General features: G+C 43.5%; 1 protein-coding gene across 7 annotated transcripts in view; it reads left to right on the top strand.

Annotated features, from left to right (window-relative positions):
• Positions 1 to 25,779, top strand: part of SLC7A2 (solute carrier family 7 member 2) — a 116,109-nt gene that overhangs the window by 44,055 nt on the left and 46,275 nt on the right. For 2 of the 7 annotated variants that reach the window (XM_065598009.1, XM_005282073.5), the window contains exon 1: positions 20,261 to 20,659. The exons of 4 other annotated variants lie outside the window; for them this stretch is intronic. The gene's annotated coding sequence lies outside the window, so the exon portion shown is untranslated. Of the gene's footprint in view, positions 1 to 20,260; positions 20,660 to 21,474; positions 21,493 to 25,779 lie in introns of those variants that run through there. One more of the 7 variants, XM_065598008.1, reaches the window with a different exon arrangement.

The raw sequence follows: 25,779 nt of genomic DNA, 5'->3' as shown, positions 1-25,779 counted from the left end.
CCTCATATGCAAAAAGATTGCTAGACTCCTTGTCCAGTATTGCAGCTCTTTCCCTGCCCTCCATCACGCCTCTCCTTTGCTGCACACAGCTGGCATGCAGTTGATGCAGTTCCCCAGCCGAAGCTAGCACAGCTGAATCTGCTTAATGCATGCCAATCAGTTGGCCATTGATTAGGATCCCGCTGTCCCCCTCACCGACACTATTTCCCTAGCAATACTCGCCTCTTCTATCTTGGCTGTCCCTTTCCCTCCTTTCAGGGCTCCTTGGTGTGACTGCTTAAAACTTATCAGGAAAGAAATTAATAGTCTCTTTATTTCCCCTCTGTCTCTCCGAGGGAGATGGAAGAAACAGGCATGCCCCCCAGTATTGTGCCCTGGGCTGGACCTTATGGGCCTGTTATTGGTCTAGTCAACCACCCATACGCCCGAGAATGGGATTTAATCATGAACATAATTATAGGGGGGAAGGTTGGGAAGGACATCTCACCTCCAGTTTTCAATTTTTTATTATTCTTTTTAAAAGCATGATATTTTAATCCAATCTCTGGGCTCTTTGGGGCCTGACACAGAATTTTTGAATACTTGGGGTTGACAATATGGAGATCTGTGTGTGTGTGTGTGTGTGTGTGTGTGTGGTGTTTTTTTTAAAGGGGGTTCACACATTCTCTCCTCTTAGATTGTTATGGGATTTTTCTTCCCATGTATCCCTCCATATACAGCAGTGACGCAAACAGAAGTTACCCTAGCTTTTAGATAGAGTAACCCCAGCTGGAAAGGATAGTGAGCTAATTTAGTAAAAAAGGAAGGGTGAAATATCTTTAAGTGATAAAGAGGTGTTTCACTGATATTAATGGGAAGGTAGAGATCAAGAGAAGACCTGGAAAGATACTGGAGTAGATTATTTAACAATCAGTTTGTAAGCACCTAGAAGATAATTGGATTATGAATAGCCAACATGGATTTGTCAAAAATGAATCAGGCCAAATTGACCTAATTTTCTTCTTTGACAGGTTTATTGGCCTAGTGGATAGGTGAGAAGCTGTTGAAGTGATATATCTTAATTTTAGTAAGGCTTTTGATACAGTCCCACATGACATTCTCATGAGCAAATTAGGGAAATGTGGTCTAAATTACTACATAGTGGGTGCACAACTCAAAGCATAATTATTAATGATTCACTGTCAAATGGGGGGAGGCGTATCTAGTGGGGTCCCTTTGGGTCTGGTACTAGTCAATATTTTCATTAATGACTTGATAAAGTAATAGAGATTATGCTTATAAAATTTGCAGATGATGCAAAGATGGGAGAAGAAGAACAGGAGGACTTGTGGCACCTTAGAGACTAACAAATTTATTAGAGCATAAGCTTTCGTGGACTACAGCCCACTTCTTCGGATGCATATAGAATGGAACATATATTGAGGAGATATATATACACACATACAGAGAGCATAAACAGGTGGGAGTTGTCTTACCACCTCTGAGAGGCCAATTAATTAAGAGAAAAAAAAAAACTTTTGAAGTGATAATCAAGCTAGCCCAGTACAGACAGACAGTTAGATAACAAGTGTGAGAATACTTACAAGGGGAGATAGATTCAATGTTTGTAATGGCTCAACCATTCCCAGAGGTGGTAAGACCACCATTCTATATGCATCCGAAGAAGTGGGCTGTAGTCCACGAAAGCTTATGCTCTAATAAATTTGTTAGTCTCTAAGGTGCCACAAGTCCTCCTGTTCTTCTTTTTGCGGATACAGACTAACACGGCTGCTACTCTGAAACCTTTCAAAGATGGGAGAGGTTGCTAACATTTAGGAGGACAGGATTAGAATTCAAAGTGATCTTGACAAATTGGAGAATTGGTCTGAAATCAATAAAATAAAGTCTGTTAAGACACATGCAAAGTAGTACACATAAGAAGGAAAAATAAAATGTACAAGTAAAAAATGGGGAATAAGTGTCTAGGCATTAGTACTGCTAAAAAGGATCTGGGAGTTATAGTAAATCACAAATTGAATGAGAGTCAATAATGTGATGCAATTGCAAAAAATCCTTATATCATTCTGGGGTGTATTAACGGGAGTGTTGTATGTAAGACCTGGAGGGAATTGTTCCTCACTATTCAGCAATAGTGAGGCCTCAGCTGGAGTACTATATCCAGTTCGGTGCATCACACTTTAAGAAAGAAGTGAAAAAATTGGAGAGAGTCCAGAGCAAAGCAACAAAAATGATAAAAGGTTAATTAAATCTTTCCTAACAAATGTATTTGGGCATAAGCTTTCGTGGGCTAGAACCCACTTCATTAGATTCATGGAGTGGAAAATACAGGAGCAGGTATAAAGACATGAAAAAATGGGAGTTGCCTTACCAAGTGTGAGGTCAGTCTAATGAGACAATTCAATTAACAGTAGGATACCAAGGGAGGAAATATAACTTTTGTAGTGGTAATGAGAGTGGCCCATTTCAAACACTTGACAAGAAGGTGTGAGTAACAGTAGGGGGAAATTAGGTTTAGGTTTTGTAATGACCCAACCTCTCCCAGTCTTTATTCAGGCCTAATGTGATGGTGTCCAGTTTGCAAATTAATTCCAGTTCTGCAGTTTCACGTTGAACTCTGTTTTTGAAGTTTTTTTGTTGAAGAATTGCCACTTTTAGGTCTGTTATTGAGTAACCAGGGAGATTGAAGTGTTCTTCTACTGGTTTTTGAATGTTATAATTCCTGATGTCAGATTTGTGTTCATTTATTCCTTTGCGTAGAGACTGTCCGGTTTGGCCAATGTACATGGCAGAGGGGCATTGCTGGCACATGATGGCATATATCACATTGGTAGATGTGCAGGTGAACGAGCCTCTGATGGTGTGGCTGATGTGGTCCTATGATGGTGTCTCTTGAATAGATATGTGGACAGAGCTGGCACAGGGGTTAGTTGCAGGGTTTGGTTCCTGGGTTGGTGGTTTTGTTGTGTGGTGTGTAGGTGCTGGTGAGTATTTGCTTTAGGTTGGGAGGTTGTCTGTAAGCGAGGACTGGCCTTTCTCCCAAGGTCTGTGAGAGTGAAGGATCATCCTTCAGGATAGGTTGTAGATCCTTGATGATGCGCTCAAGAGGTTTTAGTTGGGGGCTGTAGGTGACGGCTAGTGGCGTTCTGTTACTTTCTTTGTTGGGCCGGTCTTGTAGTAGGTGACTTCTGGGTACCCTTCTGGCTCTGTCAATCAGTTCTTCACTTCACCAGGTGCGTATTGTGGTTTTAAGAACGCTTGATAGAGATCCTGTCAGTGTTTGTCTCTGTCTGAGGGATCGGAGCAAATGCGGTTGTATCTTAGAGCTTGGCTATAGACAATGGATCGTGTGATGTGGTCTGGATGAAAGCTGGAGGCATGTAGGAAGTATAGTGGTCAGTAGGTTTCCGGTATAGGGTGGTGTTTATGTGACCATCGCTTATTAGCACTGTAGTGTCTAGGAAGTGGACCTCTTGTGTGGACTGACCAGCGATGGTCACAAAACCTTGGATGCATTTGTTACTGTCTCTGTATTATTCTACCTGTTACTGTCTCTGTAAATTGAAGATGATGGAGTGCCATATTGACTGGGCAGGACAGTGATACATAGACTAATCTCAACTTTTTCTGTGTTTTGGTCCTATCCGTGTTTCCAGTTTTAGATACCCAGGGAAGGAAATGTAATTTTAAATAATTTCCTCTGTGGAGATCCAGAACATGTAGATATTTGTTAATTGTCTTAATAAGCATCATGATAGTATAGACCCAATTTTGATCTCTCTAACATTGCTTTTGTACTGTACTGTCCTGAAGTAATTCCATTGATGATATCAATTATTCATGATTCTCACCAATGTGAGATTTGAATTGGCTTCCTTAGCCTGATTCTCCACTGTTTTGCACCTTATTTAGTTACGTATACCAGTACAAAGTGCTACTCACCACAGTGGTACACCAATTTGCACAAGTTGTAAGTGATTGAATAAGGTGCAAGCAGGACTGGCTCCAGGGTTTTGGCCGCCCCAAGCAGCCAAAAAAACCCAAAAAACTCGCGATCGCGATCTGCGGCGGCAATTCAGCGGGAGGTCCTTCACTCCGAGGCGGAGTGAGGAACCATCCGCTGAATTGCCGCCGAATACCTGGACGTGCCGCCCCTCTCCGGAGCGGCTGCCCCAAGCACCTGCTTGACAAGCTGGTGCCTGGAGCCGGCCCCGGGTGCAAGAGTGGTGAATCAGGCCTGTGGCTTTATCAAGTAATTTGTAGCTTATTGAAGTGTCTTTAAAGGAACTACAGCAAAGCCTTGTTATAAGCAATGCAATACAGTGCTGCAAAGCTGAGTGCTCTGTATTCTCTGTAGCATATGCTATGTAAGCAGTGTGGAAAGTTGCAACACGTGGGTTTGGGTTAACAGGGGGTGAACTTGACACTACCCTTGCTCTACCACTTGGAAATTCCTGATCAACTTCCCAATTTATTTCATGAGGTACAACATAAAAAGTATGGCCATGTGTACCTTGTAATGTGCTGCATGCTCTTGATGACATCAGTATTGCATCATCAGTCCTATGCTTTATTCCCGTACTTCCAAATCATTGAGAAAGTTGAAGACTTTTCAAAATATATTTAAGTGGAAAGTGGTAATGAATTTCATACCCTGATACTGATGCAGTAACTGTAGAGCTGCTATTTAAAGCAAAGAATGTATCTTGAAAACAGAACTCTCTGGCATTAGTTGCCTTAGTTATAAATAAATGCTAGATGCTCGGATTTATATTATCTTGAAGTAGATATTATATGGTCATAATGCCGTAATGGCTTGAATACCTACATTTTAATGTCAAAGGTTAACATTCTAAAAAAGGGCTCTTACTGGGACTTTGCAAATTTATAATTATGGTGATTTCATGTTGAAAGAAGCATATAGGACCATAAATGATCATTTGTTTCCTTGCTAATACAGATTTTGATTTTTCAAGGTGGGAGGTACAGAGTGCCTTCACCTTCTGCTAACTTCAGAGGAAGTGGTGGGTGCCCAAAACCTTTCAGGATTAAGTGCATTTTACAAAGTCCTCTATAATTTTATATGGGTTAATCCTCCCTCACAAGGTTGTTTTATTGCACTTCTTTATTTGTGAGGATAACAATTACTGTGGGGAGATTTTCCCAATAAAATACATTTTTTTTTTTTGTAAAATACATTTTACAAAATGCAAATGCACTCTACCAAGGAGGAAAAATGCTATTTTCATATGAAATTCAGAGGAATTCCTCTCCATTTATACTAAATGTAGCCAGTATTTTGGGATGCGGGTATGTTGGTTTCCCATTTAAAACCCTTGTAGTTATTTCAAAATCAGCATTTAAGTGTGTTTCTTTCTGATTAATGCTTAGAAAGCAAAATGTACATCTGGGAATTTTTGGAGCAGATTAATTGTGACAGTGCATAACATTTAATCCTTGATAGTTTTGCTCAGTTAAATAAACCAGCAGTTATGAGCAAGCTTTATAGTTAAAGTTCTGTCAGTCAGCACTTCCATTATAAACTTCAAATTTTAGAGATTGATATGCAATGCATTTCTTTATTTGAGAGGTTCTTCATTTCCCTGAAGCCATGGAAGCCTGGTAACCTGCTGGCCTAAGATTATTCCTTTTTTACTATTTCCATTATTTGGAGGTTTTTTTATTCCAAATAGACTGTTTCAGTTTCACAGAGTTTCTTTTTATCTGTGTGTATCTTCCTCCCACTGTGTTTATTGCTGATTTTATTATCCACTGATGATCGTGTGGTGGTTTATGCACATGTAGACAATATTATACATAGAAACTCTCAAATGTTAACTGAAAAAATATTTGGAGTAGGAACTTGGCCTATTGCATCTCACATAAAATAAGTTGATGATTTAAGTTCTAGAAAAAAGCATGGAAATCTGTTTGTAGTTTGATTATTTTGTATGTGTTTTTTGGAGAGTGGGAAGAAAGTAAATAGAACTCAAAGCCCAGCTTTAATTGAAACCGAAAATTGTGCTAATAGTTGATAGTAGTAAATAACATGTTGTATGTCATTTGATAACTGTTTTAGTTGCGGGGGAAGGGTTGGAGAGTGACTAGGAACAGGATAGCTTCATGTTTCTGTGACTTACTTTAGCTCAATTGCAAAGTAAATTAAATAGAATCTGTAAATCAATAAATTTCTAAACCAGAAAAAAATTAGATATGCATTAAAATTCAGAGAGCATAACTGTTGAGGCGTATGTAAATTCTGGTTGTAACATGACAGCTTTTTTTTTTCTTTAAACACAGATCATCTAAAACAGGAGATTCTTGAAACCAGCTAAAGACACTTCAAGTTTTTAATATAATTGTATTTGTGGAAAATGATGATTATATTTCAGTTTGGGGCATTGTGATGATATGTGCTCAGTATAACTTCTCATATATTCTGAGTTTGTATTTATGAATTGTGTGAAGCAATATAGATAGTGTATGCAACTCCATATGATGCAACTGTGCTTTTTGCTTGCAGACAGACTGTTCCTGCAAATGACACTTGTTGAAACCTTCCTATAAAAATATTTTAAATAAACTTCACTCTGTTGACTTGAGATAAATGAAATGTGGAATACAAACAATGAGTACATCCAAAAAGTTCTCAGCTTTCTGTTTGTGGGAGCTTATAAAAGCTGAGGGTTTTGTTGTTGGGTTTTTTTGGTCATAATACTGTGAGGTCATCTATATATGCATGGTATAAAAAAAGCAAGAGAATGTTAGCAAGTTGCATTTTTAAAAATTCAGCAAATAGAAGGTGATTAATTATAAATATTTAATTGTAAAAATGTCCAGCAGAACACAACTGTTTATCTCATGAATAGGGCCCTACCAAATTCAGAGTCCATTTCAGGGCTGGCCTTACCATGACCTGAGGCGAACTGAGGTGACCGCCTGAGGTGCCAGACTGCGGGGGGGTGGGCAACTAGGACACAGTGTAGAAAATTGGGTCTGCTGCTGGTGCATATGTATTCTCTCTGCTCTAGATGCACAGAGATGGTGGAGTGCTGTGCTGGACGAAGGAGGGCACAAGAGACATAACAGGCAGGCAGGAGAAAAGGTGAGAGGGAATAGGGTGGCCAGATGTCCCGATTTTATAGGGACAGTCCCGATTTTTGGGGCTTTTTCTTATATAGGCTCCTATTACTTATATAGGCTCCCCACCCCCGTCCCGATTTTTCACATTTGCTGTCTGGTCACCCTCTGAGGGAATAACGGAAAGCAGCAGGAGCTGCAGGGAGACAGAGGAGGAGGAGCCTCTTATGTACCTCTCTAGCACCCCCAGGAGCATGGACTGATTAACACCAGCTTCTCAGGAAGCTTCCTGTTTCCTGCTGCTTCCCTGAACCCACTTGAGGAGAACAGGCAGTCAACTGAAGTAGTAGGAGCCAGTTAGGCCCTTAAGACACTGATATCTTCCCTCACTCAGGCCCTGCTACCAGCCTGCTTATTTAGGGTTACCATATGTCCGTATTTTCTCGGACATGTCTGACTTTTTAGTAGTTAATCACCATCCGGGAGGATTTTTTAAATATATAAAAATGTCCAGAAAATACGGATGTGTGATAACCCTACCCACTGCCCCTCTCTCCTCTTGGGGTGTCAGCTCGCTGCAGCCTGCAGATTGCAACCCCCCCTCCCAGTGCTGCTACAACCCCGCACCCCACGGCTAGGAGAAGTGGTGGCTCTGCAGCCAGCTGCGGGTGGGGGGGACCCGCGGCCGTTTCTCCCTTCTCTGAGCATCCCCCGTGGCGCTGGCAGAGCCTCAGTCTCCCCCCCCCCCCCCCCCCGCCAGTGGTCCGTGCAGCTGGGGCTGCCTCCTCCTCCCCTGCCTCCCCCGCAGGAAGGGCGTGCAGCGACGGCTCCCGGGAGCCAGAGATTCCTCCCCCCCTCCCCCGCAGGAAGGGCCCGCACTGCAGCGCCTCCCGCAGCTGCCCAGCCTGAGCTGCTGCAGCTTCGCCAAGTCCCGGTGGGGGTGGGGTGGAGGCCCCCTGAGCCCAGGGGCAAGGCCCGGGCCACGCATGCAGCACTTCTGTGCTTCAGCCCGGCCAGAGAGGGAGGCCGCAGCTGGGATGCAGCCTTGCAGGTGGGAGCACGTTGGGGCTGGGATGCCCAGCTTGGGGGCAGGCCCGGGGCCTGAAGCAACTTCCTGCCCCTCCCCCCCCGGCTCTTGCTGCTACTGCGCGGGGGAAGCGCCTGGCCGGGGGCGCATGGGCTGGAGAGCGGTGGGAGCCAGGAAAGTTGGAGTCCAGGGAGAAGGCAGCTGTTTTGCGTGGCTGGGAGGGAGTGGGGAGGAGGGGGAATGTGGCGCGCTCACGGGAGGAGGCAGGGCTGGGGTGGGGATTTGGGGAAGGGGTCCAATGGGGGCAGGGAGGGGGTGCAGTTGGGGCGGGGACTTTGGGGAAGGGGTTGGAATGGGGGTGGGGAAGTGGTGGAGTTGGGGCGGGGCCAGGGCTCCTCGTGGAGTGTCCTATTTTTTCAGTGTTCAGATATGGTAACCCTAGCTTATTTGTTCCCTTCAACTGAGTGTTGAGATCCGTTATAGCTGGCACAGAACAGCAGTCATGAGTGAAAGAAGAAAACGCCCCTCTGGGGCAGCATTCAGAAAAAGCAAGCAAGCAAAGGAAGCTTTTCTACCTAAGCAGGAAGACGCTCTCCTGAGATACATAGACACAGATGTTCACGGTGAGCCTTCCGGCCCCAGTGAGGATATGAGTGGTGAGGAGATGTCTGATCTTCCAGTTAGAATGCAGATGACCTGGCAGCTACAGCAGCATCCATATCTTCATCTCAAATGGCTGTAACCATGCACATTCCTGAAGAAAAGTGTAGATCAGAGAAGAGTGTGGTGGAAGCGCAAGAAACAGCTGCTGCTTAGTTTAGTTCCTTAAGTCTAGATGATCCAGGACTGTGGACCCACTTGAGCGGTAGCCTGAGGGACTTCCTTGTACTGCATGGGCCACAGCAAGTGAAAAACTTCATGTTCCCCAAAGACAATGAAAATAGAAGTTTCCATCCAACACATTACTGGCATGAAATCTCCAATGGTGACAAAGTGGAGAGGCCCTGGCTTATGTGCTCAAAAACCCAGAATGCTGCATACTGTTTTTGTTGCAAATTCTTCCAGTCTAATGTTCCAGCCACACTGAGTTCTACAGGAACAAAGGACTGGAAAAATCTGGCTAGAAATCTGGCATGCCATGAGAAGGTAGCAAATCACCAGAGAGCATTCCATAGGTGGAAAGAGCTTGAGATGAGACTAAGGTTAAAGGCCACCATAGATGATCAACATCAAGAGAAGATTGCATCAGAGTTTCTTTACTGGCAAAATATTCTGAAAAGGCTCATTGCCATTGTGAGAGTGCTTGCTACCCAACACCTAGCACTGTGTGGCACTTCAGATTAGCTGTATGTGCCAAACCATGGAAACTTCCTTAAAATTGTGGAGCTGATGGCTGAGTTTGATTCTGTACTCCGGGAGCATCTAAGAAGAGTCGCCACCCAAGAAATGTACACACACCACTACCTTGGAAAAACCATTCAAAATGAGATCATACAGTTACTGGCAACAAAAGTCAAACAGAAGATTGTGGCAGATCTGAAGTCAGCAAGATATTACTCTGTTATTCTGGACTGCACCCCTGACATCAACCATATGGAACAAATGACTTTAATGGTGCGTTTTGTAACAACAACAGAACCTAGTGAAAATGTCCCTGCATTGGTGACTGTCAGAGAGCATTTTCTAGAATGTATTGACATTGATGATACTACAGGAGCTGGTATGGTAAATGTGCTTCTTAAAAAGCTGGAAGATACGGGAATTGCGACAGCTGGCATGAGCGGTCAGGGCTACGATAATGGTGCCAACATGAGAGGAAAGAACAGAGGAGTGCAGACACGGATCCGAGAGTTAAACCCTCAAGCTTTTTTTGTCCCATGCAGTTCTCATTTATTGATCTTGGTGGTCAGTGATGCAGCATCAGCTTCTAGTGAGGCTGTTGAATTTTTTAATGTAATTCAAAGCATCTATGTATTTTTCTCTGCATCAGCTCATCGATGGCAAATTTTGAAGCAACATCTGGGAACATCCTCTCTGACACTGAAACCACTGAGTTCCACATGATGGGAAAGTCGAGTGGAGGAGATAAAGCCTATCAAACACCATATTGGGAAGACAGATGATGCCATAGTTGTCATAGTATTATCCTCCATAATGGCAGGAACTGCTCATGGGAGAACAGTGGCAGAGGAAAATGGAATCACCAGAAACATACATAACTTCAAATTTCTGTGTGGCTTAGTGTTGTGGCATGACATACTGTTTGAAATAAATGTTGTAAGCGAGAGACTCCAAGGTGTTGACCTTGATATATCTGGAGCGACGGAACAACTGGACAAAGCAAAGTCATACCTACAGTCTTACCGGTCAGATTTCAAAAAGTTCTGAAGAGTGCACAGAAGTTGGCAGAGGAACTTCACACTGAAGCTATTTTCTCCCCCATTCAAGAATACAAGAGTCACTGAAGAAGACGACTTTTTGATTACTAGGCACAGGGATAATCCCAGAAGAGACCCCAAACAACAATTCAAAGTTGAATTCTTTAACCAGATGCTAGATTGTGCAATACAGTCAGTTGAAGAACGTTTCATGCAGCTCAAGGAACACAGCAGTATATTTGGGATGTTGTATGATATTCCAAAACTCCTCACTATACCTGAAGAAGACCTACACCAGCAATGCAGGGCACTAGAGGCAGTGTTGACACATGATGACATGTGTGATATTGATGCGAGTGATTTAGGTGATGAACTGAATGCCCTTTCAAAATACATTTCAGCAGGATCAACTCCAAAGGCTGTTCTGGAATATATGTGCACAAATAAGATGACCACCCTCTTTCCAAATGCTTTTGTTGCTCTGCGCATACTTCTAACGCTTCCTGTAACAGTTGCCAGTGGAGAACGCAGCTTCTCCAAGCTGAAGTTAATAAAAACACATCTACGCTCCACAATGACACAGGAGAGGCTGGTTGGCCTTGCAATCATCTCAATAGAGCATGAGCTGGGCCAGACTGTGGAGCTTCAGCAGGAAGCAGTTCAAATCTTTGCAACCAAGAAGGCACGGAAAGCACCACTTTGATTATTCAAACAGATAAAAATGCCAGTGTTTACTATGCAGACAATAAAAGTTACTTTTGCTGTTCAGGCATTTGAAAGTTAAGTGTTACTTAAAATTTTTGAACAAAGCATTTTAAGTTGTTAGTTCTCCTTTATTGGGGTAGGTAGCAGAGCAGTACCATGAGAGGAGTAGAACAGGAAGAAGGCAGAATTGAGACCTTTCAAAGTTTTGGCCCAAGTGAGAGGGTATGGGGGCATCATTTGAGCTCCACGCCTCAGGTCCATTTTGGTCAATTTCATGGTAATAGGATTTTTAAAAATCGTAAATTTCATGATTTCAGTTTATTTAAATCTGAAATTTCATGGTGTTGTAATTGTAGAGGTCCTGACCCAAAAATGAGTTGTGGAGGATCGCAAGGTCGTTGTAGGGGGTGTTGCGGTAGTGCTATCCTTACTTCTGCACTGCTGCTGGTGGCAGCATTGCCTTCAGAGCTGGGCAGCTGGAGAGCGGCAGCTGTTGGCTGGGAGCCCAGCTCTGAAGGCAGAGCTACCGTCTGTAACAGCACAGAAGGCAGGATGGCATGGAATGGTATTGCCATCCTTACTTCTCTGTTGCCGCCTGCAGAGCTGGGCCCTCAGTCAGCAGCTGCCACTCTCCAGCTGCCCAGCTCTGAAGGCAGCAGCACAGAAGTAAGTGTGGCATGTTATGGCATGGTATGGCATTGCCACTCTTACTTCTGCACTGCTCCTGGCGGAGCACTGCCTTCAGAGCTGGGCGCCTGGCCAACAGATGCTGCTCTCCAGCTGCCCAACTCTGAAGGCAGCGCAGAAGTAAGGCTGGCTATACCACGACTGCCTTAAAATAACCTTGTGACCCCCCTGCAACTTCCTGTTTGGTCCGGACCCCAATTTGAGAAATGCTGGTCTCCCTTGTGAAATCTGTATAGTATAGGGTAAAACATGCAAAAGACCAGATTTCACGGCCCGTGATGCATTTTTCATGGCCGTGAATTGGTAGGGCCCTACTCATGAACTACTGGGAGTTGTGGCATCAAGTACACTTTTTTTTTGTGAAGTGGTTTAATGAAAGAATATCACTTGTTGTTTTGATAGTTGCCCCCCCCCGCCTCGTGCTCTGTACACACCCCTCCCCCTGGAAAAGTAGGGGAGTATGAGATAGAAATAATTGCCATAATCCTTTTTCTACTTTGAAGATGTGTATACAGTACTATCTGAAAGAGGTTTAAAATAATATGACCTAACACTAATGAGGAAATTAATTCAGGCTGATAACAGGAATAATTTCTGAATAGTGAAAACAATTACATATTGAAAAAAGACTTTCCAAGCAAGAATACCAGAGCCCACTATTGGACTTCTTATCCCTTTCAATGGAGGATTAAATTTTACTGGAAACGAAGCATGGAAACGGCTAAATAATTAAATGTGGAAGGGGATCAGATTAAATGGCCATAGTGGTTTACTTTTTTAATCCTAAAATCTGATTCTAGAGATGCTACAAAACTGTTTGCCGACAACTAAATCGATCCCTGAGACTGTGTTGCAGTTCTTCTAAAATAAAAGTTTCTTGGTCATGTGATGGACAGCAGTGAGGTAGTATTGTAAGGATCTTTTCCCTCCCAATCATACTTGGTAACATAATGCAGGCTGGCCTCCTTCCTATTTAAATTACAGTTCTACTCTCAAGTGAATAAGAAGCATCCCTCCCCTCCTCCTTGCATGTTGTATAACTTTTCCCCACTTACTTCCTTGAGAAAAGTTAAGTAAAATAGTCATCCTTAACATTTTAAAAGGATCTCTGGAGCATATTCTCTTAATGCAGTCTTGCACTGTGTGAGATACCTTCTCCATTAATGTAATTACTTGTATGAGAATGAAGGAAAGGGAAGATGCCATGTGCTTTAGAGCACAATTCCCAAGTACCATGCATTCACCCACAAAAGCTTATGCTCCAATACATCTGTTAGTCTTAAAGGTGCCACAGGATTCTCTGTTGCTTTTTACAGATCCAGACTAACACGGCTACCCCTCTGATACAAGTACCTTTGAATGTTTATAGTAGTAGATCAGTTCGATTCAGGGAGGTTAGTAGTTCCTGGTACTTCAAAATGGGAAACGGAGCCAACATTATGGAGAAAAATAAAAGTGTATGAAAAGTAAGGTTGTTGAGTCCATTAGATCACAAGGGTTTAAAGGCTGCATTCAAGGGTAAGGAAATGGCTGCCCTGGGATTTTTGGGAGACCTGCAAAACATTTTTTCCCTACCATGATCGTATCACTATACAAATGGCTGGCTTGAGGATTTGGTTCAGGGTTAGTGAGATATTTTCCTTATGCTTCTAAGTAACTGATATTATATAAAAAAATGTTCATATGGGATCTCTGGCTTTCCCCATGTCCTCTTGCTGTAGAAGTAGGAGAAGCTGTATGTGCAGAAGGAATCTGTCTCAGAGCCAGGAGTAGAATGCAGTAGTTAGGGTGACCAGATGTCCTGATTTTATAGGGACAGTCCTGATATTTGAAGCTTTTTCTTATATAGAAGCCTATTACCCCTCACCCCTGTCCCGATTTTTCACACTTGCTGTCTGGTCATCCTAGCAGTAGTGCTTACACCACTAGATCATGCTACCTTTCATGCTATTGAGCTGCTGCCCCTCCTTGCAGCTAAAAGTTGCCCATCCCACTGGGAAGGGTCTTGTGGTGGCCATTGTGAAGCACTGCTCTCCACAGCTGCAGGCAAATATAAAGTCATTCCAGAAATCAAGGGAACAGTGACTACAGTTTCCTCAACTTCAAAGACCTACCCAGGACTAGGACAGGTGAAGTGGGAGTCATGAGTAGAGTTGCCAACTTTAACCGAACACCCTTGCCCTGACCCCTGCCCTGCCCCTCCTATGAGGCCCCATCCATGACCCGCCCCTTCTCTGAATTACCGCCTCCTGCTCACTCTATTCCCCCCTCCCTCTGTTGTTCGCTCTCCCCACCCTCATTCACTCACTCATTTTCACTGGGCCGGCTCAGGGGGCTGGGGTGTGGGAGGGTGGGAAGGCTCTGGCTGGGGGTGTGGGCTCCTGGGTGGGGCCAGAAATGAGTTTAGAGGGGGCTCCAGGCTGAGGCAGTGGGTTGGGATGCGAGAGGGGGTGAGGGCTCCAGCTGGGGGGCAGGCTCTGGGGTGGGGCCAGGAGTGAGGTGTTTTCTGTGCAGGAGGGGGTGCTGAGGGGTTTGGAGTGCAGGAGGGGGCTCTGGGCTGGGGCAGGAGGTTAGTGTGCAGGGGGTGTGAGGGCTCTGGCTGGAGGTGCAGACTCTGGGGTGGGGCTGGGGATGAGGGGCTTGGGGTGCAGAAGGGTGCTCTGGGCTGGGATCGAGCGGTTCGGAGGGTGGGAGGAGGATCAGGGCTGGGGCAGGGGGGTTAGGGTGTGTGTGTTGGGGGGCCGGGCCCAGGAATGCAGGCTCCAGGCAGCACTTACCTCAAGTAGTTCCCGGAAGCAGTGGATGTCCCCCCTCTGGCTCCTACGTGGAGGTGCAGCCAGGCGGCTCTGCACGCTGCTCTGTCCTCAGGCGCCACTCCCGCAGCTCCGTTGGCTGTGGTTTCTGGCCAATGGGAGCTGCGGGGGCGGTGCTTGGGGGGCGGGGGAAGCGTGCGGAGCCCCCTGGCTGCCCCTACACCTAGGAGCCGGAGGGGGACATGCTGGCTGCTTCCCAGGAGCCACACAGCGCGTAGGCTAGCAGGGAGCCTGCCAGCCCTGCTGCGCAGCGCAGCCAACCGGACAGTCAATGGCCAGCTGACCAGAGCCACCAGGATCCCATTTCAACCGGGTGTTCCGGTCGAAAACCAGACACCTGGTCATCCTAGTGAGTAACCATGATCTTTAGGAAAAATCAGTAATAAGCTTCTAACCCTAATAATGTGTTTACATTGGTCTGCATTTCAATGTTATTTTCACTAGGAAAAGGGCTAGAAGCTTACCTTTTTTAAATAAAAAGGCTTAGCCCTTACATTTCTAGTTCTATCTCCCTGCATTTCATATAGAACCCAAAGGCTGGCAGTGCTGAGAAGTTGACTTATTTGCATGAGTTTACTATTGTGACTGGTGGGGATATACCTATCATGAAATTACTTCTAGTGGTGGATATGGAAAAGGGAAAATAGCGACAGAAAACTATAATAAATTTAGGACCAGACAACCTCTTTCTTAGAATTCTGTAGGAATTAAAGAATGAAGTAGCTGAGCTACTAATAAAAAAATAATTAAAAATGGCACAGCAATCAGAGGACTAGAAGGTGGTCAATGTTGTAACTTCCTCTTTACAAAGAGCTAAATGTGAGGCTAGGAATTACACTGGTTAGCTGCCGCTTAGTATCAAGGGAGGGATAGCTCAGTGGTTTGAGCATTGGCCTGCTAAACCCACGGGTCCACTTAGGGATCTGGGGCAAAATCAGTACTTGGTCCTGCTAGTGAAGGCTGGGGGCTGGACTCAATTACCTTTTGGGGTCCCTTCCAGTTCTATGAGATAGGTATATCTCCATATAAAAATTTGGGAGTAATGTGAAAGATCCAGTTACAGAGTAGGGGACTGCAATATGGTAAGGGGAAAATCAGTGTAGCATTTGTAAGGGTAAATCATGCTTTCCTAATTTGGTAGAATTTAATTTTTAAAGAGTTAACACTTTAGTGAAAAAGTAGAAACTGTAGATTTAATTGAGACTTTCTAAGGCATTTGCTGAAATCTTACACAAGAGGCTGTTATGGAAACCTGGTAACCATGGAGTAAGAAGTAAAGCACTCCTGTTATTGGTTAAAAACAACGTAAGAAATAACAAATAAGTAGGAATATCAACCTCCAGGTGAGTCTTACAGCCAGTTCCCAATGTGGAAAAATGACTGTTAGTGGAGTACTTCAGGGATAAGATGGGGAGTAGTGCTGGCTGAGAATTTTCCACAGAAATTGGATTTTCAATTAAACATTTTTGTTTGTTTGTTTGTTAAAAGTTTCTGCTTTCCACAGAAAATTTTGATTTTGAAGTTGAAATTTTCGGTGAGAAACAAACAGTTTCCAACCAGGTCTAGAGAGGATGTTCCAAGCAAGGAAAGATTTTAAAAAGCAAAACAAAACTAACAAACAACCACCCCTTCCGCCCCCTCCTCTTCTCTCTTCCCCCCCCCCCCCAAAAAAAAAGAAAAGAAAAGAAAAAGAAAAAATAATCCCAAGCCAATCTTGAGATGATTTGGCTGGAAAGGAGAAGAGTAAATGGATGGATATATGAGACAAACATATATAATATGATAAAATAATATCTGGTTGGATGCTTATATTATGGAAAATGATAAATAGAAGAAGACAACACTATGAATAGTAAAGGATACAAATTGAAAACTGATGAAAGAAAATACTTTTTATGCACCATATAATTAATCTGTGGAATTCACTGCCATATATTTGGGTAAACAGCTTATCAACATTTAAAAAAAAGTTTAGACATTTATAGGGATAAATATAGTATTTGCAGTTACATAAGCTAAGATACTGGTTATGAAAAATATCCAAATTATAAACTAATCACTACCCATGGTAAAGAAGAAAGTCTGCTCAATAGGTTGTTATTACATGCTTAGCTAGGTATATTGGGAAGTTTGTTCATTTTCCCCTCAAACATCCATCATAGGCCATTGTTAGAGAGGGAATATTTGTCTAGCTGGATTATTGGTTTGGTTCATTATGATGCATAGTAACATCCCCATCAGTCCTATGGTGAAGGTGAATAAAATGTAGCACAGTAACTGCACATCAAAAGGCATGGAATGGGGTACTGATATTTTATTTCCTGCCGTTGCTCTTACATGCAAGGGGAACATAACGCCTTGTTAGGACTTGAAAAATGTACCAGATATTTACTAGCAGAGGTTTAATCTGCTGGGTGAAAGGCCCCACTAGCATAGGGTTACCATACTTAAGGTTTTAAAAAAGAGGACACTCCACGGGGCCCTGGCCCTGCCCCTTCCCCGCCCCAACTCCGCCCCTTACCCACCCCGGCCCCACCCCAACTCTGCCCCTTCTCCAAAGTCTCCGCCCCAACTCCGCCCCTTTCCGGCCCGACTCCGCCCCCTCCCCTGAGAGCCCCGCATTCCCCCTCCTCCCTCCCAGCCACGCAAAACAGCTGCCCGAGCGCTACCGGCTTCACGGTTTTCCGGGCAGCCCCCAGACCTCCAGACCCGCTGCACCCCGGGCCGGGCGCTTCCCCAGCACAGCCGGAGCCCGGGAGGGGAAGCGCCCGGCTAGGGATGCAGGGTCTGGAGGTATGGGGACTGCCCGGCAAACCGTGAAGCCAGTAGCTCTCGGGCAGCTTGGCTCTTACAGAGCTGAGGAGTCAGGGAGCAGCAGCAGTCGCCGGAGCCCGCTCTAAGGTAAGCCAGGGATGCCAGCAAAGCTGGGAGTATTTTTCTCGGACATGTTCGGCTTTTTGGAAATTCCCCCCGGACGAGGGTTTGATTACCAAAAAGCCGGACATGTCTGGGCAAAACCGGACGTATGGTAACCCTACACTAGCAAAGAGCCTGGGGAAATGACTGGTACTCAGCACTAGATGGAGGAAAGTGCTTCAAGTCCTAGACTTTTAAGGTAAGAAAAGATGATTTGATTATCTAGTCTAATCTCTTGTATAACAGTCACCCATGCCAGTCACTCCAGTACTGGGCTCAATAACTTGTATTTAACTAACGCATACCTTCCAGAAAGGCATCCAGTCTTGATTTGAAGATCTATTTACCCAAGTGCCATCACAATGTTATTCCCCAGTTCCTGACTGAGGGCTTCATTTTTTAATCAGCCTCTGGCTAGTAGGTGATTTTAATAAATAAACTTGGAGCTTCTGCACTTATGACTGTGGGAAGGGAAATGTTTCAGTCCCCATTCCTGCCTCACCACTGACAAGGATGGGGTATCTCTAGTACTCTTCCCTTCCCCAGAGCCTCCTGGCTGCTGTGGGGGTGGGAGAGTAAGGAGAAAGAAGTATCTCCTGCTCTTTTCACCTCCATTTTCCATTTTGTTGGGTGGTCCTCACAGGGCTAGATTCACCATGAGGACTTAAGCACTGCAATTCTCAGCGTTGCAGCACCTAGCTTTAGGCTGTCTAGAGGAATTCACAGCCTCAAGTTAAGCTCCCTATAGAATACATGGGGAGAGTTTGACACCTAAAAAAGGAACTCACAAGAGACAACCTGCTAAGCAGAGATCTGTCTAAGGTAGCCTGTAGGAAATGCCTAAGAGAGGTGTATAGTCTACTCTCCACTCTCAAAGGGAGTCAGGGCCCCAAATCAGATTAGTGGTTTTTCACCAAAAAAAGCAGGAAAGGTGGTGACATTGCTCCCTCTCCCCAGGCTTTTTGCCCAGTGGATATAGCATTTACAGAGGGTGTAGGAGATCTGGGTTCAAATCCCCCCCTCTGCCTAGCAGAGACAGTGAGATTCGGGTCTCCCACCTCTCAGTTGAGTGCCCTAATGACTGGCTATAGGGTATTCTGTGGGGCTTGCAGCCTCTGCTGTTGGAGATGTTTCACTGTGTATACATTAAGTCAGGGATCAGCAACCTTTGGCACGTGGCCCACCAGGGTAAGCCCCCTGGCGGGCTGGGCTGGTTTGTTTACCTACTGCATCTGCAGGTTCGGCTGATCGCAGTTCCCACTGGCCGCGGTTCACCGCTCCAGGCCAATGGGGGCCGTGGGAAGCCGTGGCCAGCATATCCCTCGGCCTGTGCTGCTTCCCGCAGCTCCCATTGGCCTGGGACGGCGAACCATGGCCAGTGGGAGCTGCGATTGGCTGAACCTGTGGATGCGGCAGGTAAACAAACTGGCCCAGCCTGCCGGGGGCTTACCCTGGCAGGCCACGTGCCAACGGTTGCCAATCCCTGCATTAAGTATTAATTGGGACAGAGGAGAGTGAGAGAGAAGAGTGGTTAGGGCACTCACCTGGGAGATGGGAGATCTGGGTTAGGTCCCTGCTCCACATCAGGCAGAATGGAGATGGGTGCTTGGGTGAGAGCTATAACCACTGGGTATGAGGGTGGCAGCAGCACCTCTGCCCCCTGTGTTGTGTGTGGAGCTTGACCCAGTAGACATTCTCCAAGGTGGGGGAACACCTTGTTTGTGAATCCCGTCAGGGTTTAGGCATGAGTTAGGTACTGAGCTGCTGGTTGGTGTCAGGAATTAGGCAGCTGTACACATATCCAGCTGCCAAAATTTAGGCACCTGGAAGAATGTAATGGTGGAAACATAGTGTACGTGTACACTGCAATAAAAGACATGTGGCATGGCTGTGGCTGGCCCACGTCAGTTGACTTGGACAGGCTCGTGGGACTCGGGCTGCAGGACTATAAAATGGTGTGTAAATGAACAGACTTGGTCTGGGGTCAAGGCCCCACAGAAGGGGTGGGTCTCAGAGCCCGGGCTCCAGCCCAAGCCCAAATGTCTACACAACATGAGCCCTGAGAGCTTGAGTCAATTGACCTCGGCTCTGAGACTCAGTTCTGTAATTTGTTTATTGCAGTGTTGATGTACCCTAGGTGCCTACAGGGGTTAGGCAGCCCCTGAGTGGTGGTTTTGTGAAAGTCAGTGGTGTCTAAATAGTGGACTTATTGTGCCTAAAGTGACAGTTTGGTGTCTAAGTCCTTCTTGTGAATCTATTCTCCAGTGCCTACCTCTGCTGCTTATAGCTTTGCCAAGCAACAGTATGGAATGGACTTGATCCCTGCAGAGGGATTTTGAATAGGCTTGATGAAACTGACTAGAGTCTTCTTCATTTCAGTCTCCTGCTGCCTGGCAAAAGAGGCTGTTGTGCTTTATTTTATTTATTTTCCATTGTGGGAGTGTTAGCTTTAACTTTGACTTTCTTGGCTTTCATCTGTTTGTGTCACAATCTTTGCTATTTAAACTTTCTTCTTACATTTATACTTCCAAACTTTACTCTGTTATGGATTTTGGTGCCCCCCTGCCCCCTCCCCCAAAAAGTTTATTTTGAGAGTATAGCTTTAAATAGCTAGTTCCTCCCATGGGCTGCTGTATAAATCAGTGCTGTGGAGAGGAGTTGGGGACAGCACTATGTGGCAATGTTACAAGCAGTTCCTGTAGGTCTCTTGGGAATATCTGGGATTCAGATGATGATATATAGTACTGCTGTGTAACAGTTTGAGATATCTTGAAGGTCAGATTAAATGACCAGTACTGGGGGCCAATAGAGCTATTAAGAGTTTGTTCCTAAGGAAATCTGTTAATCCTTCTCTTTGTTACATTTGAAGCTGCACACTATCAAAACTACTCTATGTGCTTGCCTTAGTCTAGTAGTGTCAGTGTTTTATCAACAGATAATTGAGCCGCTCTAAAAAAAATTGGAAAATGCAGCTGTGACTAGTTGTTTTTTGTTTTGTATGATTTTTCTTCTAAATATAAACTGAAAAGAGTATTAAGGAAAACTTGAGAGAACTGGTAAGTGATAACTCTATTTAATATAGTATGTACCATAGGTTGAAATAGAATGTCAACAATCTGATTAGATCATAAGACAACAAAACAAACTGAAATAAATATTTTTCTTGTCTTTATACATGTGTAAAAGACATTAAATTTTTTTAAAAAGGTATGAGAATTACATTTATTTTCCTGGAAAATTAGTCTACCTGCCTATTTTAGAATTATCCTATTCTTAGTATCTAATTGTAATTATGTAAATCATAATTATTGAGCTTAATTAATTTTTTTCTCTTCAAAATTTGTATGTGTGTGTGCTTTTAGATGTCCACATAAATAGCATTGCTGTATATTCTCACACTGTAACTGATATTTCTTTGCAGGAACCTGGTATTATTTTCAGAATAGTGTGTGTGTGTTAAATCACATTCTAAAGAATTATTCTTAATTTTATACACATTTTTCATTGGAGTCTTAAACATTATGAATCCTTTTTTATGACTGAATATGGGGGAGTTATTGGGAGCTTTAAAGAACTAATTTTTAAAAAGTGCAACCTGCAACTTTAGTCACCATGTTAAAAGCAAATGCTTGCTGAACGCTTCCCGATTAATCCTTGGTATCCAGATAAAGCGAAACAGGTGAGGGTCAACTTAAGTTTGTTTAAAATGTTTGTGCCTTACTTTTATTTTTCGTGTAGTAAATTGTTAACAAGAGCCTCTTTCACCTTCTATTCACCCTGTTTGTGGGCTAGACTTTGTCATTCTTATTCATGTTGAATAGTACTTTATTCCACACTGCAAGTAGTCCACGGCAACTCATAGACTAAGGTACTGCTCAGCATGAGCAAGGTGCGTAAAATCTGTCCCTAAATGAATCATAGTTGTAATTGGTTTTGTCTGTGTGTATTTTGTTGTTTTGTTTTTTAATTCAGGTATTTGTTTAGTTTCCTATTTCCTGATCCTACAGGCTTTACTCAGGCAAAACTTCCACTGATGTCTCTGGGAGACTTCAGCCCAGAGATTTCATTGGGAGTTTTGTGTAAAAGCTGCAGGATTGGGCCCACAGTGTATATGTGAGGTGTCACAAGAAACCAGATGTAGTGTCTGAATTAGAACCCTGCATGGGATTAGTGTAGAACCCTGTAGCAGGACCGGGATCCCCCAGGTCTCATAGGAGCTGCTGCCAAAATAGCAGGAGTGGGATTAAAAATAGTCCCACGTGGGACTCTAATATGGATTGCTGATTGTCAGTGTGTGCATTCCATGGTATGAGAGCCCAGACTTGAATTTCTGCTAAAGTCAGTCTGAGTTTTGGTTGCTCAGCATCTCATTGGAAGGACTCATCATTATGCAGAACTGAGCCCGTTCAGTATGTGCCACAAAAATGAGATATTAATGACATTTAAATAGGATGGTTTATTGGTAATGTTGATTAATACATTTGGAAATGTGAGAGTTTAGAAAACATTGGCTGGTGCTGCCATTCTCTTCTCTTTGAGGGATCTCTAATGCAGTAAGATGTTTACTATTTTAGTTTGGAGACTGCCTTCCAGCTTGCACAACTTGACATTTTACTTAGTGGCTTTGAATCATTGTAGTTAAGAACTGTCCATTATTACTGTTCAGAATAAAAAATTTAATTTTAAGCCAACATGGATATAAATCTTGGAAACCAATAATATTTTAAAAGCTTCCAGGAGGTCTGGCACATTTAAAACTGCAGTGAACTAATGCCCTGCTATTTTATTGAGTTTTGAAATAATATGACCTTTTAAAATTTTACTTGTGTTTTTTCTATCAAGAGCCTTAAAACTAAAATGTGGAAGTAACTGTGTATTTAATTATCCTGGTCTGTAGCTCCTAAGCATGGGATCATCCTAGAAGATTATATCAGATCTCTAATGACTTTATTAATCTAGACATGAAAAAGGTTCTTGGTGGTAATGCGTGAATCTATTTATGCAACACTAGCCAATGATACTTCTTTGGTATCAGAATGATCTAAAATTACAAGCTGAGTCATAACTTTTCCCTGGGCATGGCAATGGTTGCAGTCATGTTACAGCTGTTAATATGAGTTTGTCATATAATATAATTCCAAGAAAAACATGGAGGGCAAATTACGCTGGAATAACATGGTGTAATGGTTGGTAATTGAGATCAGACTCTGCCCAAGTAAATTCCCAATTTTATTTCTTATCTTTTACTGTATTCTGCTTCTATATTTCTTAGTCTTCTGGAAAAATGCTGCCCCTAATGGTAAAAGCGTTCAGTGTAATACACGTGTATATATACCATAGTGCATGTACTCTAATACTTTTGTTCTCTAGTCTTTGTAGATGTCAATAATCCCAAACCAAGAAGGTAATAAAACAAGAGGTCATAGTTCTGCTGATTTCCAGTGCAAGACAACTTGCTTTTTCACAAAGTGCTGCTGGCAAAGAAGATTTTGGTTATTGACTTACAAGTGTAGGCCCCGATCATGCAAACACTTATGCACATGCTCAACTTCACACACGCTGAGTGGTATGTGAAGTTAAGCACATACATAAGATTTTGCAGGGTCAGCTCTTTAGACGTTTAAACCTTTACAGTTTTATCAAGGCAGCCCCTTACGGCCGTTCTGAGAGATTATACCTAGCAGATCAGTCAACGGCAATAGCTGTGAGGCTGCAGCTCTGTGTTCATATTTAGGAAGGTTTAACCTCCCTCCCTCCCTTCCCCCCAGTCCCCTAATCATGGTGTCCCTTGGATTACTCCTGTGTTTCATTTCCAGTTTATGCAAGAGTCTCCTTTCACAAGTAAATCAGGATGCAATGTTTTTTTTTTCTACTTTAAATTATTTGCTGACCATAAATTTCTAGACTCACGAACTAAAAATTCTTCAAGAGCCTCAAACTCTTCTACATTGACAACATGTCAAAACTTCTGAAAGAAGCCTTCCCCACAAAAAATAAAATATAAGAGCTTTCACTGCTTCATCCAGCCCCTCTGGAAAAGCCTGAGTAAACAGGCTTGGTAACATACTCTCAAGCTTACAAACTCAGCTATCTCTGATCAAGGGGTGAAGCAAATTTCAAATGGGAGGTCCCTCCAGCAAGAATGTCCTCCTGTCTGGCCCTGGGGTATACAAACCTAAGAACCGTTGCCTGAAGCAGCTGATGATTTCAAATGGAATATGGTTGCTAGGGAGGAGAGAGGTAGCCTCGAAGGGAAAGACTCAATCCACAAAGCACTTTGTAGGTCAAAACCAATGCCATGCATTATAACTGGAATTTACTGTGCAAACTGATTAGTAGAGTGCATTACAGAAAGTTAGTCGGAAGGTGTCAAAGACACAGGTAAGGTGGGGATGTCCAGATCTGAAAAGAATAGTGGTAACCTATTAGCACTAGACAAAGATAGCTGTAGTATAAAAAATATGTTTTCTATCTGAAAATTCAGATGCAGCCGGGTATGCAACAGGACCTTTAAACTGCAAATCTCGTTAACAAAAGGTGGCTGTACCTTCCTCAAAGGAGCAGAAAAGGTGGTAGAACCGAGTTCCATGATTGTCCAAGTGGGACAGCGCTCAAAGCAGAACAGCAGTCATCTAATTCACATAATCATACTCCTCTCTGGATCAGTTCTTAGAAAAGCAAAGTGAACCACATGATCAATCGTATCAAAGGCAGCTGATAAATTTGAAAGAACCAGGGTGAAATCATGACCCCACTGAAATCAATGGGAGTTTTGCCATTGAGTTCAGTGGGGCCAGAATTTCACCCTCTTATCTTTATTGCTTTAAGGATATTATATAACCCACAAGACCAGCAATAGATTGTGTTGTACCCAATCCTGGAACCAAACGGAAAGGGTCAGAGAGTTCTGAGGACTCCAGTTAGTACCAAAACTAACTTGCCATAATCTCCTTTCTATCACAGATGCTAGGTCAAAAGCAAATCCTATTTGTCCTAATGAATTCTCCCGGAGATAGCTTGGAAATCTTAGCCAGGTGAGAGAAGCAAGCTCCTGAGATGCATCCAAGAAGCATGTGTGTATTCTGGAAGCCATGATCAGTGTTTGCAAGGCAGAGATCTCCCTAATGACTCTGGCCACATTGCTTTCTATTCTTATTCATAAAGGGAAGCTTTGGAGACCTCCTATGTTTAGAAGAGGCAATCCTAGAAGACTAGTGTCTCAGATTTTGTAAGTGGTGCTGAAGATCAAGAATCAGGGTAGCTCCAACTACCTAGGAGGATGAATAACTATACTTCCCTTTTCCTCCTTACAATGAGATACACTACTGTGGTTTTGCAAACTCTATTCCCCTCACTGTCCACATGAACTGGGTATTTTCCATTGCGGCTTGCACTAATGTAGCATTTTTAAGCATTGCTTTTGAAATGTATTTTGTACTGCGTGAAAGCAAATATATGCTAGAAAAATGTTTTGTTTGGCTAAGTTTCTACATTCCTTGTAGGGTAAGTCATCATAATCATGTATAAAGAGATAATTGCCTTGCCTTGTTAGGATGACAACAATGACAAAGAAAAGAGATTTTTTGATGGTGTGGAGTTGACAAGCTGGCGGGGGTGCCAGAGACTGTAGTGGATAAGGGTAAGGGTCAGAGTTCTAGAAGGAAAGCATGGTCCCTTCTACAAATTGACCTAAAATATTTGTTACTGCTTTGGAAAAGTGTCAACAATCCTAGTAGGAGGAAACACCACATTTTCAAAATACTTATTTTGTCTAAATCCTGACACCAGTGAAATCCCTAGGAGTTTCAATATGATCGGAAGTAATATTATGAAGTGTTATTTTTCTCTTGGAATATTACAACTAAAATTGTCTAGGTAGTATTTTAAAAACTCTCTGATGAAAATAATACAGTATAAATTATTGGTTCTTTTCATGCGTTAGGACAAAAGTAAAAAAACACTATTAGTTCAGTGTGCAGTATCTGAATCATAGAAGATCAAGGTTGGAAGAGACCTCAGGAGGTCATCTAGTCCAGGGGTAGGCAACCTATAGCACGCGTGCTGAAGGCGGCACGCGAGCTGGTTTTCAGTGGCACTCACCCTGCCCGGGTCCTGGCCACTGGTCTGGGGGGCTCTGCATTTTAATTGAATTTTAAATGAAGCTTAAACATTTTTA

Source organism: Chrysemys picta, chromosome 5 (assembly GCF_011386835.1).
Source record: "Chrysemys picta bellii isolate R12L10 chromosome 5, ASM1138683v2, whole genome shotgun sequence".
NCBI classification, from domain to species: domain Eukaryota; kingdom Metazoa; phylum Chordata; order Testudines; family Emydidae; genus Chrysemys; species Chrysemys picta.
This window is presented reverse-complemented; position numbering and strand designations above follow the sequence as displayed.